The sequence below is a fragment of the Apium graveolens genome, chromosome 2 (genome assembly GCF_009905375.1).
Source record: "Apium graveolens cultivar Ventura chromosome 2, ASM990537v1, whole genome shotgun sequence".
NCBI lineage: Eukaryota > Viridiplantae > Streptophyta > Magnoliopsida > Apiales > Apiaceae > Apium > Apium graveolens.
The window spans coordinates 163626785-163641496 of NC_133648.1; the positions used below are offsets into that span (position 1 = coordinate 163626785).

Genomic DNA, 14712 nt, shown 5'->3' on the forward strand with positions numbered 1-14712 from the left:
ACGGTGAGTCAACAGAAGAGTTCAAATAGAAGATAAGTATTAAGACCTCGACAATACCTTTTCTTTCTATAACTTCTTTTGACATCTCTAAAAAAAGTATCTGTTACAGGATATAATTCCTAACACCCGTTTTAAATCATGTAATGTGCCAGAAGCTGTCGTGAAGCCTTTTTTAGGTTTATATAGCTCTCTCAAGTTGCAATATTGAAATTTCCACCTTTCTTATATAATGGATAGTTATTGGTGATGCAAAACCACTTAGCCATTTTATGCCAGAATCTTATTTTCTGGATTTCATTTTTCTCCAGAAATATTAGCTTTGAAACCTTTTAAGTTTTGATATGAGGATTTTCCTAACAAGTCATTTATTAGAAACCCTTGATTATTCATTTGATTTTGAATTCCTTTTATATTCTTCTATTCTGACTGAGATGAACAACCCCAACTATAGGGGACACAAGGTATACCTGTCTGTGTGATAGGAGTTGGATGGGACGCCATCACTTGTGTGTGTTGTGACTACAAGAAGGTTAATAACCTTTAGTAGTGTCTTAATTTTGGCACACAATACCAAGTTCATTTAATTATATAGATCTCTCAGTTGTTCTTTCATTTCATTAATACTTTCTTATAAATTGAGATTTTGATAACAACAATGGTGGGACACCCGCTATGATATGAAATTCTTTTCTCTTTGGAATTTCATGATTTTATTATCTCAAGTATTCGAAGGTATGCTAATCAAGTTGAGCTGAGTTATCCTGGTCAAGTCGATGTAAAACTGGGTAATGAGATTACCAATAGTGGCAGTGGACTGCAATGCGATTAAGATATCAATGGCGTATAGCGAATTCATTCTGTTTCTTTATTTCTCTCTCTATTTATCTCTATGTCTCTTTCTTTCTTTTTCTTTCTCTCTATCTTTCTCTCTATCACTACAAGAAAAAAGTTCATAGACATCGCTTTTTGGCCGATGTCTATGCTGTTTCCCAACCGATGTTGATGTCGGTGATGTCTATTCTAGACATCGGTGAATACCCGATGTCTATACTCGATTATACATTGATTTTAGTTAAAAAAAACAGATGTCTATGTATTGATTATTTACATAAAATGCTATAAATAAATTATTTAATAACTAAATTGCACCTAATTAAACATGTTAAATATATCATGAGCTATGTTTTTTGTCACAAAAACATCGATTTTAGTGAAAAACACTGATATCTATGTGATAATTTTTTACAAAAAATTCTATAACAAAATTATTTAATAACTAAATTACACCTATTAAAACATATTAAACATATATTGAGCTATGTTTTTTGTCCCAAAAACATCGATAATTTTGACAGAGGTGATGTAAAATGACATATTAAACATCAATTTTTTTAATGAAAGGTGATGTCTAATTTAGCGTATAGACATCAGTGTTTTCTAGAATGAAGTGATGTCTATGTATCATTTAGACTTGAACATGTTAGTCTTTAACATCAGTTGTTTGTCTGAAACCGATGTACATTATGTTTTTTGACATCAGTTTTGTTTGGTTAAAAGTGATGTTTATAATGTTACTTGACATCAGTTTTATCTTAAACAAAGTGATTTCTATGTTTCATTTAGACTTGAACCTGGATTTCTTTGACATCAGTTTTTTACCTTAAAGTGATGTACATTATCTTTTTTGACATCAACTTTTCTTAATTGAAAGTGATGTGAAAGAAGTTTATATACCAAATTGTGTAAAGTTTTACATCACTAATTGTGTAATTGCTGTCTGAGAACGTCAACCAAAATAGTAAAACATATGATCTGAAATCTAAACTATTACATTCTCCAGAAACCAACTGAAGACATTCAGTCTAATGAAAATTGTAAGATAGTTTTTTCACTATCCTATTTTGAGCACTCTTCAAAATATGAGACACAAATCCTCTCTACACAAGACAGCAAGGGCCCATATATATCTCAACAACTGCAGAGGACAAGATGAGCAAGCCACTTTATCCCAAGCAAGCAAGTATGATCCCCCACTTACTGGACAAATGTCATGTGCACGATCAAATCAACCACACGGGTGCTGCATTAACCACCCAAAAAGAGCATATGTAAAAGAATTTAACAGTCAACTTGGTCATAAGAGAAACAACTGAACCGTAAATCATAATTAGATGAGAACGATTGTTTACCTGCCTCCTGTTAAAAGTAGGGTTCCAGTTCCCCACCTCTTTGTGCCACCCATTACAAACAGGTTCAGTATATTTAAAAGCCACAACTTGTGTAAAGCCACAAATATATTTTCTCAAATGAGTGAAGTTTGTGCATTATAATATATTAAAAAGAAAAATCAGGTGAGACACACACACATAAAGAGAGTGAGAGACATACCCATTCTAGGAACTTGATAGTCATTGACGATCTCAAAGTTCTTGTAAGTGTAACCAACAAAGTTAACATCCTTCGACGAAAGCATCTGTATATTTAAAAAGAAGAATTAGAACCAAATATATACATGCTTTTATACTATGCTTTGCACATTATAAACACTTCTGAAAGTAAACTGCTCTAGTGGAGATAACAATTCAGATTCAGTATTGTCCAGTGTCCACTTTTTTACAAATTAGGAATCCAGAATCCAGGGTTTTCTCTCCCAGTCACGTTATGCTGGGTGGTCAATAATGGCAGCTTTCTATAAGCACCATACCCTTTTCTACCATATCAATTTCCATATGACACGAAATTCAAAGGAACCTGGTGACAAATAATTTGGAGCCAAATGTACATTGACATGCAACAGATTTACTGGAAGTGCAGAAACTGAAGTTGGAATGCTTCTTAAACATAATCATTATAAGTTACAAAAAATTAAATCAACAAGTGAGATTACCTTTCTCCACGGACCAGATCTTGCTGAAGCCTGAGCTTAGTGTTCAGACTGCAAGACAATAGAAAGAGGAAAAACAAATAAGTATAGACTGCAAAGAAACTTGCACGCTTTTAGAAATTCAAATAAGAACGAATAAAAAACACATTTACCTCATCAAACTTTTCAAAATTTTGGGTGTCCAATTCATCATTCACCTCGGGAATAAAAGCAGCTTCCATATCATATAATCTATCCCATTCAACACCTTTAAACCAATGATGGGCCTGAAATAAATAGTGCAAAAAGGTAATTCACTCTATTTCTTAAGCACTTCCAGAACAAGTCCAAGAACATAGAACATGACACACCATACAACACCTTAATTTCATCTACACCTTTTGAACCCAGCCTGTGATTTACATTACAAAGTAGTTTGCTAATTAGGTCTTTCGCTTCTGAAGACAATTATGCTTCTTCGGGAAACTTCAGGTGTGTTGTCCAGTTAACTATCTGCAAGAGTTCAAGGAATTGTAATAATTAATACTTTGGTGTTTCTAGTAAAGTTTGCACTTCCATGCAAATATTTAATGAAGCATCAAGCAAGGATACCGTGCAATGCACTCATTTCTAGTAAACAGTGAAGCCAGGAGCGGGAAGAAAGGTGACAGGCGAAGAAAAGAAAAGAGAATTACATAATTGAGAAAAAAGATAAGAAGCAGTAAGTTCAGACTTGGTCCAGAGAAACTGTGATGTTCTTCAATCAACTTTTCATTCTATATTTATCAGTTTTAACAAGTGACAAATTTGCTAAAACTCCTTAAGAAATATATATGCATAAACAACCTACCTTTCTACAAGTTGTCATGGGATCATCAGAATAGAAAGGTGGGTATCCCATGAGCATTTCAACCATAATAGCACCAAGTGACCACCTGCAGACCAATAAGACCATTAGTCCGGAGACTCCTAGCAAAAGCAAATTCAGAAAAGGACAGACTTTATCAACCATGCCCTAAAATTTCATATAGGCAAACTCTTCTTTTAGCTTCTAAGAGCGATGCTTATGATATATATAAACATTTTCTCGAGGGATTCAAGCTCTTCTATTTTACATGCAAGAACTAACCAATCGCATTCCAATGAGTATCCTTTCTTTAGAAGAACTTCAGGAGCAATATAATCTGGTGTACCAACAGTTGAATATGCCTGCAATATCCAGAAAATAATTCACTTCTCTAATGGCTCCATTAGATATTTTTTCAGACTGCATAGTCAATAAAGAGAAGGCACTGTTAAATAGCTCAGATTTTAGGATATTTATTATAATAACTCATCAGAATTGACACAACTAATCAAATATCAAAATAGAAAAGCAAATTGCAGACACAAGTCAGATTTTATGGAGAGAAATAGAACAACAAAACAGCAAGTCAGATTCTGGTTCAAAACTCAAAAAAAAATTTAATAAATTGCATACGTATTCTTCTGCAAATAAATTTTAATAAATTACATTTCGTGGAACTTGATCAGTATATAAGAAACTGAAGAAAAAGAGGAGTGGCAAATAAAAAAGAAACTTACATGTATATCGATTAAATTGAACATCTCATATGTTCTTCAAGACAAGTTACATCGATTGTTAGATACATGTAAAGTTTAGTCTCGACCATAATCAGTCTTAGATATGATTTAAAGTTTTGGTAGTAGTTATTGATGTATATGCTTAACACTATAATTTAAGTTTGACGGATGATATGTGACCACATGTATAAGCTAGCTTGACATAAAAAAAGACTCCAGAGAAATGCAAAGAGTCAAAATTAGTAGTTTCATATACTTGATGAATCTTAAAGCGAGCACGATGCAAGTGGTTAGGGCTTATCTTCTATCGTTCAATACTCAACTATAAGGCATTAAGCCTAATTATTCAAAAAAATATATATGGAATCTTACATTGTTACAAGCCCAAATGTAACAACTATTTAGCCTTGTAACAACTAAAAGACAAATTAATAGCTAAAAATTGACAAATACACAATGTAAATAGCAAAAAAAATCAAAAATAAATGCAAGAAAAACATACCCCATGGATTCGCTTTCAGGTAACAGGGCATTTAGGTCCACTGGCTATCTTCTTTGTTGTCTGATAAACCAGCTTACCTCCTAAAGTTTCATAAAATTTTAAAATATTACCATTTACATAATCTTAACCTTAACATTTCCCAAATCTAAACAATCACTTTTAGAACTAATTACTAAAATAATTAATAAAGATATATACATAACAATAAAGTATATAATATAAAATCAAACAACATACATATTCTTAAAAATCAATAACTAGTAAGTAACAAAAAAATCATAAATAGAAAAGGGGTTATTGAAAAGAGTACCAGGGGTTTTGACAATTCGGTATTGGTTGGATTTGGTGGCATAATTGTGGCGTTTGCGATGAGTAAGACCCTGAACCATCCTTCCTCTACTTTTGCTTTTAATGGCGACTCTGGATGAGATAGTAAACCAAAAGAGTGTTTTATAAGAGATACAATGGCTATATATATATATTCAGTTCTGCTTAAAAGTAAATTAGGGTTTCGATTTGAAAAAATCTCAATTTACAAAGTTTGTTTCAATCAAAACATCAACACTAGTTTCATTCCATGTTACCAATAGAGTTTCTAATCAAATAAGCTTACCAGAGGTAGGTGAGAGGTTGAGCACAAAGTCGAGAGAGGGAAGATGTGAGCACAGATGCGAGGGAGAGAGAGAGGTTCGAGAGAGATATGAGAGGAGTTGATACGGTGAGATGAAGATTGTGAGCGGAGAGAGGTTCGAGAGAGAGGGGTTCGTTCGAGAGAGAGAGAGAGAGGAGTTTGAGATTCAGTTTTTTAACTTTTAGTTTTAAATTTTTTGTTTTTAGTTTGTTGTCTCAAGATTGGAATGAGGGGAATAAAAATTTGGTTAAGGGGGGGAAATTTTGGAAGGGGGAATTTTAGAACTAAAACTGAATGAAATTTTGACTAAGGGGGAAAAGAAAAGGTGGGCGCGAAATTTTTTTTTTTGGTGAAGTTTAGACATCGGTTTAATTATAACCGATGTTTACAAAGAACAAAGACATCACAAAAACACGGGATGATGTCAATACCTCTTTTAACATTAGTGGCAAAGTTAATCGATGTCTAATGTGTGATGTCTATTGTTAGATATATTTGATAATGTCATGTCTAATATGATTTATATTTAGTTTTCAGATCTTACTTAAACAGGACAAATCAGTACTTAACTGAAATCAACACTTATACTGAAGTCAGAACTTAAGTTATCAGTACTTAAGGTTCAGGAGATATTTATCAGAAGATAATATCAGGACTTAAAGGAAACTTTCAGATAAGGAAGGTGGTTGATTGAAAGGAAAGAAGATCGAGACAAACGTAAGAAGAGATATGCATGAAGAAGGGATTCTATGAAAAATGGAATACTTGGAAGAAAAGATAATTGATTGCTATATTTTAGGAAGCAGAATTATATTCCATACCAATTAGCGATTATCTTGTAACTGTGTGATATATAAACACAGACATAGGTTTTACACTATAAGTGTTATCATTATCGAGAATATTATTCATTGTAACCCTAACAGCTCTCGTGATATTTGTTCATCACTGAGAGAGGACAATTCCATATTGTAACAGAGTATATTACATTGACTAAAGTCTATTTTCTGTTACTTGTGTTATTTGAATTCGATTTGATTGTGCTATACACTGTATTCAACCCCCTTCTACAGTGTGTGTGACCTAACAAGTGGTATCAGAGCCTATCTGTTAACACACAAACAATTTAAGATCCAAAAACAATCATGTTTGAAGCAGAAACTCCAACGAAGCCCACCAAAACTGAAGAACCACCAAAGACTCAAATCCATAGTCGCTACGAGGCTATTAGAGTTCCCATACTGAAGCCATCTGAATATCCCATATGGAAGGTGAGGATGACTATGTTTCTGGAAGCTACTGATCCAGAATATTTTGACAGAATCCATGAAGGACCTCACAAGCCAACAAAACTCGCAATAGGCACCTACTGTAACACTAAAAGGCCCAAATGTAACACAAAATGAGTGATACAATAGCTTGATCAAGATTGCATAAGTGGGACCCACAAGGTTGGGTCCCACAACCTATTGTAACATTCTGTTTTATCTATTGTAACACAATTTTTTTGTAATTAAGCAACACTACCATATGTAATATAACACTATATATAAACATATATTACACTAGAATAGTCAAATGTAACAATCCCATATATAATTAATAAAATATCAAATTTGCATACACGAATCTCAATTTTTCAAAATAAACTATTAAATAACAGTCTCAATTTCCAAACTATACCACTACATAAGAGTCTCATCTCTAACTCCAACAACTACAACATAAAATACAAGTTATCCTTGGATAGGAAAAAACTACCCGTCGACTATCCTTTGATATATCTTTCTTACAAGATGCCAAACTTGTTCCATAGCAGCACCAGAATCTACAAGTATAAAACATACGTCAACACAAAGGAAAAAAAGCCATGCAACTAATAATAGAAAATATTGCAAGTTTTCATATAAAAAAAAATAACTGATAGTCTGATACAATAAATACATAAACCAGAACGGAAGAACTTACCTCAGATCCAAATTTTATACGCAATCTAAAGTTCTTCTGTAACTTTTAAGGAAAACGATTACCTGATCATATCTAACTTTTAAGGATTGAATTGAGGAGAAGTTTGCAAAGTTGACCAACTGACCCCAAAAGGAATTGATTATATACTTGATTAGTATCTTGAAGTTATCCTGAAAATTATTTAATGTCAAGGTATAAGTCATCCTCCTGCTATCTTCATCAAATACTATCTGCAACTAGGTAAATATTATAATTACCCTCCGGACATGCTCAAACAACTCTAGCACAGCAGAGTTCAATAAATTATATCGATTGCCATTATCAACAAAAACATCTATAACTAGTTTCAAGAGGTTGTTCTTCACAATATGATTAAATAGATGATCATCCTGCAAAATTATAAGTTGGTTGTGTGGATCGTGTTTCAACCCTGCTTAATAAGTTTCCAAAGATTTTCCATCTTTATAAATTTATAAAATGCACGCAGAGATGACAACATGGAGAACCAAAAATGTTGTAGTGCAGTACTAGCAAGTCACCTGAGCCCGATGTGAATGAAAGAACTGTTTCTTTTGCAGCAGAGTTCGACTGAGGAAAACAATGCAAATTTTAATCAATTGAGGCTACTGAAACTATATATATAGTCTAAACAATAGACTAAACAGTACTTTTCATGTAACAAACCATCTTATTGCAAAAGTGTTAAATTATCAACCACATATTTGAATATAATTAAAAACATAAACCTTAAGACTTAACAACCAAAATGACCTAAAACAAGGATCAAACGACAAGCCAGTCTGACTAGCTAATAGAAGACCTCCAGATCTCTAAGGTTATCAACCTCAATAAAACCTCAAAATGACAATTTGTGTGGCAAAGCAAAGCTTTTGATATGTATTCAAGTTGAGCATGACTATTGATTGTTGATGGCCAAGATTTTATAGAATAGCTAAAGCAAGAGTAACACTGTGACAGGAATCTTCAAATGGATAAGGGTTTTCTCATTTTACAGCATCTAGACATTGTAGAAACTGTCTGAAAATTGGCGACTGCTGAACAACCTTCTGTTAGTTTAAAATACAGTCCTGAAGATATTTACCCCTCTTTTCGTCTAAACATATAGAGAAAAGATAATTTCTGGTTCGGTTATTACAAAGAATCTATCTTCACATCGCCTCTAGCTAGTTACATAGGGGACTGATAATTTAACAAGCCAATTACTTGCATGACATTAGACAGTGTGCTGTACAAGTACAAACCTTTTAGACCAAATAAGGATACGTGTAATTGCGTGAAACTATTCAAATTGTAATGAAAAGTAATACTTCGTATTATGCCAAAAAGAAAAGTAACAAGTGCATCTTCTCAACATACTTTCTCGCTTCAGAGCGCTCGGCAGATAGCTTTCTGGTCTTCGCAAGTTGTAGCACAGAAGGAGTTGCAAGGTTGCTTCCTGGAGTAGATTGGGTACATTCAAGATTTGCATATGAATGAGCTGTGGCACTTGAGCATCCTGTAACATTATTAAGGCTGAAAGTATTGTGTTCAAGATAGTCTCCGCCACCTATCCAAAAAGTATGGTCTATGTATTAGGTCATCGTACCTGAGACTGAAATTAATGTCTAGAAACAGAGGTTCTGCTACATTACTTAATAAACATAAAAAAGAGTTATTTTCCATCACAACTGTTATATTGGCAATAAAAGCATCACAATTTCATAACTAAATATTTTGCAAAATGTCACAATACTCTATTTTTGGGTAAAATAACAACAAATGAAGGTAACAAACAAATGAAATCACAAAATTGGTATTTTAGGCTAAAAAGTATCACACAACATCTTGTAGAGCTAATTCGAAGGGGATAATCAATAATTATCATTTATCGAAAAATACGCAAAATCATCATAGTCAAATTAACATTATATATAAATAAAAAATGACAGCAATGCAGCATAAAAAGGTTATAACATAGTTGTAAAAAGAGCATACATTAACGAAACCAAACTAAACATTTCTTTACGAAAGCTTGAACACCCAATCGAATATCAATTATAAAGCCCTAAAATCCAATATAAAGCCCTAATCGCCTGATATTTTACAGTGTGCATATATATTAAGCAGAGAAAATATGTATATATATATTTAAATCAAAGCAAATCTGTACCAAAAAAACTAAATCCCCAATTTGAAGCCCTAGAAACCCTGCAAAATTATATGAATTGAAAAGTCAGTAACATCCTCTAAATTAGAGTAATATAATTGTGGATTCAACTATCAATATGTTCTTCAATAAATTCTTTGAGTTGGAGAGACTGTTTTGAGAGAGAGAGAGTCGAGAGAGTGTTGGTGAGAGAGATTGTTTGAGTGATTGTGTTTTGTCCATGTAAGTAGGTCTGGGTCTTTTTTTGTTGGGGGAAAAATCCCGCTCATTTTTTACCTAGTAAACAGTGTAGTATTTTTTATTTTTTTTTATTTTAGTTTTTAATTTAAATTAATAATTTATTATTTATTAAATAATAAAATAAAAAAAAGTGACTTCTAAATTTAAGTACAATAAAATAAATTTCGTAATTTGTAAGTAATTTGATGTTATATTCCTGATTAATTAATAATTCAGAATATAATTTTAATACTAGTTTTGTAGTAATGTTTTCACTTTAAAAATTTTAAAAATTAAAAAGTACCTAATGTAACACTAGGTATTGGTGTTACATGTTGTGCAACACCAGCATTTCATTGTAACAGTAGATTTATAGCTATTGTAACACTGTAAGCGAGGTATTACAATAAACCAAAAATCTCTTAGCTAATGTAACGCTCCTTGTAACACTTGCATTACAGTAGCCCACTTATGGCGTAGTGAGTTGCAGGAGAAGCAGCAAAGTCTGTACCAAAGGAGAAGAGTGATTACACTGCTGAAGATATTGTTTCAATTGCTAAGGATGCTAAGGTACGACACTTGTTGTATAGTGCCATTGATAATGTAATGTCAAATAGGGTAATTAACTGCAAGATTGCAAAGGAGGTATGGGATGCCTTGGAGACAAGGTGCCAGGGAACTGATTCGATTAAGAAGAACAGGAAGACGATGCTCACTCATGAGTATGAACACTTTGACTCAAAACCTAATGAGTCATTGACTGATTTATATGACAGATTTTTCAAACTCTTGAATGATTTGTAACTAGTTGATAAGGAGTATGATATTGAAGATTCAAACCTTAAATTCCTGTTAGCTCTTTCTGAAAGTTGGGATTTGAAGGCAACAATTATAAGAGACAACTATAATCTTGAAGAAACAACTCTTGATGAAATTTATGGGATGCTCAAGACTCATGAACTTGAGATGGAACAAAGAAGCAAGATGAAAGGAGGAAAGTCAAGGAAAGTTGCTCTTAAGGCTGAAGAAGAATCCCCCAAGGCAGCTACCTCAAGGAAAGGAAAAGGAAAAGCGCTCATCACAAAGTCTGATACTGAGTCATCAAGTTCTGATAGTGATGATGACTCAGAAACTAAAAGCTTACCTGAGATAGATGCTGATGAAGAGATGATGAAGCTGTGTGCTCTTATGGTGAAAGGAATCACAAGGATTGCATACAGAAAGTTCAGGAAGGGAAAGAGGTTTTCCAGGAAAGGTGCAAGTTCTGATAAGAAGAATTTCAGAAAATCTGAAGGCAAAGGAGGGAAGTCTGACAGAGGAGATTACACAAATGTCAAATGCTACAACTGTGATGAGAAAGGCCACATATCTCCTGATTGCAAGAAAGTGAAGAGTGACAAAGGCAAGGCTCTTGTCACAAAGAAGAAAAGCTGGACAGACACTTCAGATTCTGAAAGTCAGGAGAACTATGCCTTGATGGCAAATGCTGATATGGCAAATGCTGATAACAGTCCTGAAGCTGCTGAGTTAAAGGTAACTCAAACTACTTATGCCTTTCATACTGATGATATTAATGAGTTGAGAAGATATCTTAAAAACATGTTCATTAGTTATAGAGATCAAACTTTAACATGTGAAAGATTAACTTCTGAAAATTTTGCTTGTAAAAAAAAGAGGAATGATTATTTAGAAAAAGAGTTAGTCATGTTCCATCAAACTCAGAAAGATAGAGATGATGCTTTCTAAGTTAGGGATGAAGTACTTAAAATGAATGAATCTCTAAAAAACTGAGCTAGAAAAGGGAAGAGAGATTATCAGGACTTGGACTAACTCTGGCAGAACAACTCAGAATTTGTTAAGTAGTGGAAACTGGAAAGAGGGCTTAGGTTATGGAGATGATAAGAATGATAAAGGAACTGTAGATATTAAGCCTATAGTTGTCAAACAAAAGCCAAATTTAAACCTGTTAAGTTTGTAGCTGTAAAGTCTGAAACTGGGAAATCAGAAGTTAAAGAGGAATTAACTTCTGACAAACTAAAACAGGAAAAGACAACTGAAGTAAACGTAGGCTTAATGACAAAGAAGTAGCTTAAGCATAAGCTGAAAGATGTAAAGAATATAAACAAGGTAAAGTCTCCTAGGAAAAATAGGAATGGGAAGGAAGGTATAAATAAAAGCAATGATTATAAGCCTGTTCCTAATGCTCCTAGAAAAACATGTCATAGCTGTGGAAGTTCTAACCATTTGGCTTCTTTTTGCAGGAAGAATAAGAACATAAACTCCTTACCTTCAAAGAAAGGAGTTAAGAGTCAGTCTGTTAGAAATAGGCCACAAAATCTTTGTTTTCATTGTGGTAGTTTATGGCATTCCATTTATACTTGTAAGGAATATCATAGTTTGTACTATGATTATTATCAAATAAAACCTTCTTTAAAGAAAGTTAACATTGTTCCTTCTAGTGTAAGTTCTGATACAAAGTCTGATAGTATAAATACTGATAAGAAAAATGTTAACATAAACTCTGATGCTAAAGTCTGGCCCAAGTGTTTCTTATGGAGATGGCAACATTGGAAAAACATTGGGATATGGTAATATCAATCTTGGGAATGTCATCATTAAAGAAGTAGCTCTGGTCTCAGGACTTAAACACAATCTGCTGAGTGTAAGTCAAATCTGTGACAGAGGTTATCATGTGGATTTCTTTGAAGAACACTGTGAAATTGTAAGCAAATCTACAGGTAAAGTTGTTCTGAAAGGATACATGCATGGTAAAATTTATGAAGCCAAGCTTTCAACAAGTACTGATGGTTCTGCAATATGTCGGATGAGTAGAGCATCAATTGACGAGAGTTGGAATTGGCACAAGAAACTCTCTCATTTAAATTTCAATAATATAAATAAACTGGTCAAGAAAGATCTTGTGAGAGGACTGCCAAAATCAGTATTTGCTCCTGATGGCCTTTGTGATTCATATCAGAAGGCTAAACAAAGAAAATCTTCATTCAAGAGCAAGACCGAATCATCAATTCTTGAGCCTTATCACCTACTTCATGTAGATTTATTTGGTCCAGTGAATGTCATGTCTATTGCAAAGAAGAAATATACTATGGTCATAGTGGATGAGTTCACCAGATACACATGTGTGTATTTCTTGCACACAAAAAGTAAAACCGCATCTATCTTGATTGATCATGTCAAACAACCGGATAAATTGGTCAAAGATTCTGTGAAGATCATAAGAAGTGATAATGGCACTGAGTTCAAGAATTTGACAATGGAAGAGTTCTGCAAAGACCATGGAATCAAGAAGGAATTTTCTGCTCCTGGAACTCCACAGCAAAATGGAGTGGTTGAAAGAAAGAATAGAACTCTTATTGAAGATGCACGGACAATGCTTGATGAAGCAAAGCTACCAACCTATTTTTGGGCTGAAGCTGTGCAGACTGCTTGTTTTTACTCAGAATGCAACACTCATTAACAAGCATGGAAAGACACCATATGAGATAGTGAAGAAAAAGAAGCCAAATATGAAGTATTTTCATGTATTTGGATGCAAGTGTTTTGTTCTTAAGACTCACCCTGAACAACTATCCAAATTTGATTTAAAAGCTGATGAAGGAATTTTTGTTGGATATCCACTTTCCACAAAAGCCTTCAAAGTCTATAATTTAAAAACAAGGGTTGTCATGGAATCTATCAATGTCTCCTTTGATGATAAGAAGATTACTGGACTTGAAGATTTCAATGATCATGATTAGCTGAGATTCGAAAATGAAGACTTAAATTCTGATACTGAAAATCCTAACAGTCTAAATCCTGATACTGCAAACTCTGATGGATTAAACTCTGATGTTATTGAAACTGTAGTGACTACGCCAAAGGAAGATGCACATGTGCAGGGGGAGTATACTGAAGATACAACCACATCTCAAAAAGCATCAGAACATACAATTGGCTCTTCAAGTTCTGACTCATCAAGTTCTGATAAGCCAAGTTCTGAAAACTTAAATTCTGAAGGATCCAACTCAGAGAGCATAGTTTCAGGGGGAACATCAGAAAATGTTGATGAAGATGGCATGGATCATGGGGGAGCATCCAGTTCTAGAGAAAACCTTCCATCTATAAGGAAGTGGACTAAATCACATACACCTGACTTAATTACTGGAAATCCTGATGCAGGTGTCAGAACTAGAACAGCTACTTCAAGTGAATGTCTTTATAATTCTTTTCTTTATCAGACTGAACCAAAGAAAGTAGAAGAAGCTCTTCAAGATACTGATTGGGTGCAAACAATGCAGGAAGAGTTAAATGAATTTAAAAGAAACAAAGTCTGGACCCTAGTGCCAAGACCAAAGAACAGATCTGTTGTTGGTACAAAGTGGGTGTTCAGAAACAAAACTGATAGTGATGGCATAATTAGAAGGAATAAAGCAAGGTTGGTTGCAAAAGGATATTCTCAACAGGAGGGAATTGATTATGATGAAACATTTGCACCAGTTGCTAGATTGGAAGCCATAAGGATATTTTTGGATTATGTTGCTCACAAAAAGTTTACTGTCTTTCAAATGGATGTGAAAAGTACTTTTCTCAATGGAGAATTGGAAGAGAAAGTATATGTTGAACAACCTCCAGGCTTTATAGATCCCAAATATCCAAATCATGTCTACAGGCTTGATAAAGCACTTTATGGCCTTAAGCAAGCTCCAAGAGCATGGTATGAGACTTTAGCTCGGTTTCTTTTGGAAAGTGGATTTAACAGAGGAACTATAGACAAAACA

General features: G+C 33.7%; 1 long non-coding RNA gene across 1 annotated transcript; it reads right to left on the reverse strand.

Moving 5' to 3' along the window:
* Positions 1 to 7159: 7159 nt before the first annotated feature.
* Positions 7160 to 9942, reverse strand: LOC141707964 (uncharacterized). The gene is made up of 5 exons (XR_012569243.1): positions 9719 to 9942; positions 8926 to 9115; positions 8088 to 8136; positions 7611 to 7718; positions 7160 to 7408 (listed from the first exon to the last, which is right to left on the reverse strand). It is a non-coding gene; the product is annotated as an uncharacterized LOC141707964 (long non-coding RNA).
* Positions 9943 to 14712: the final 4770 nt, after the last annotated feature.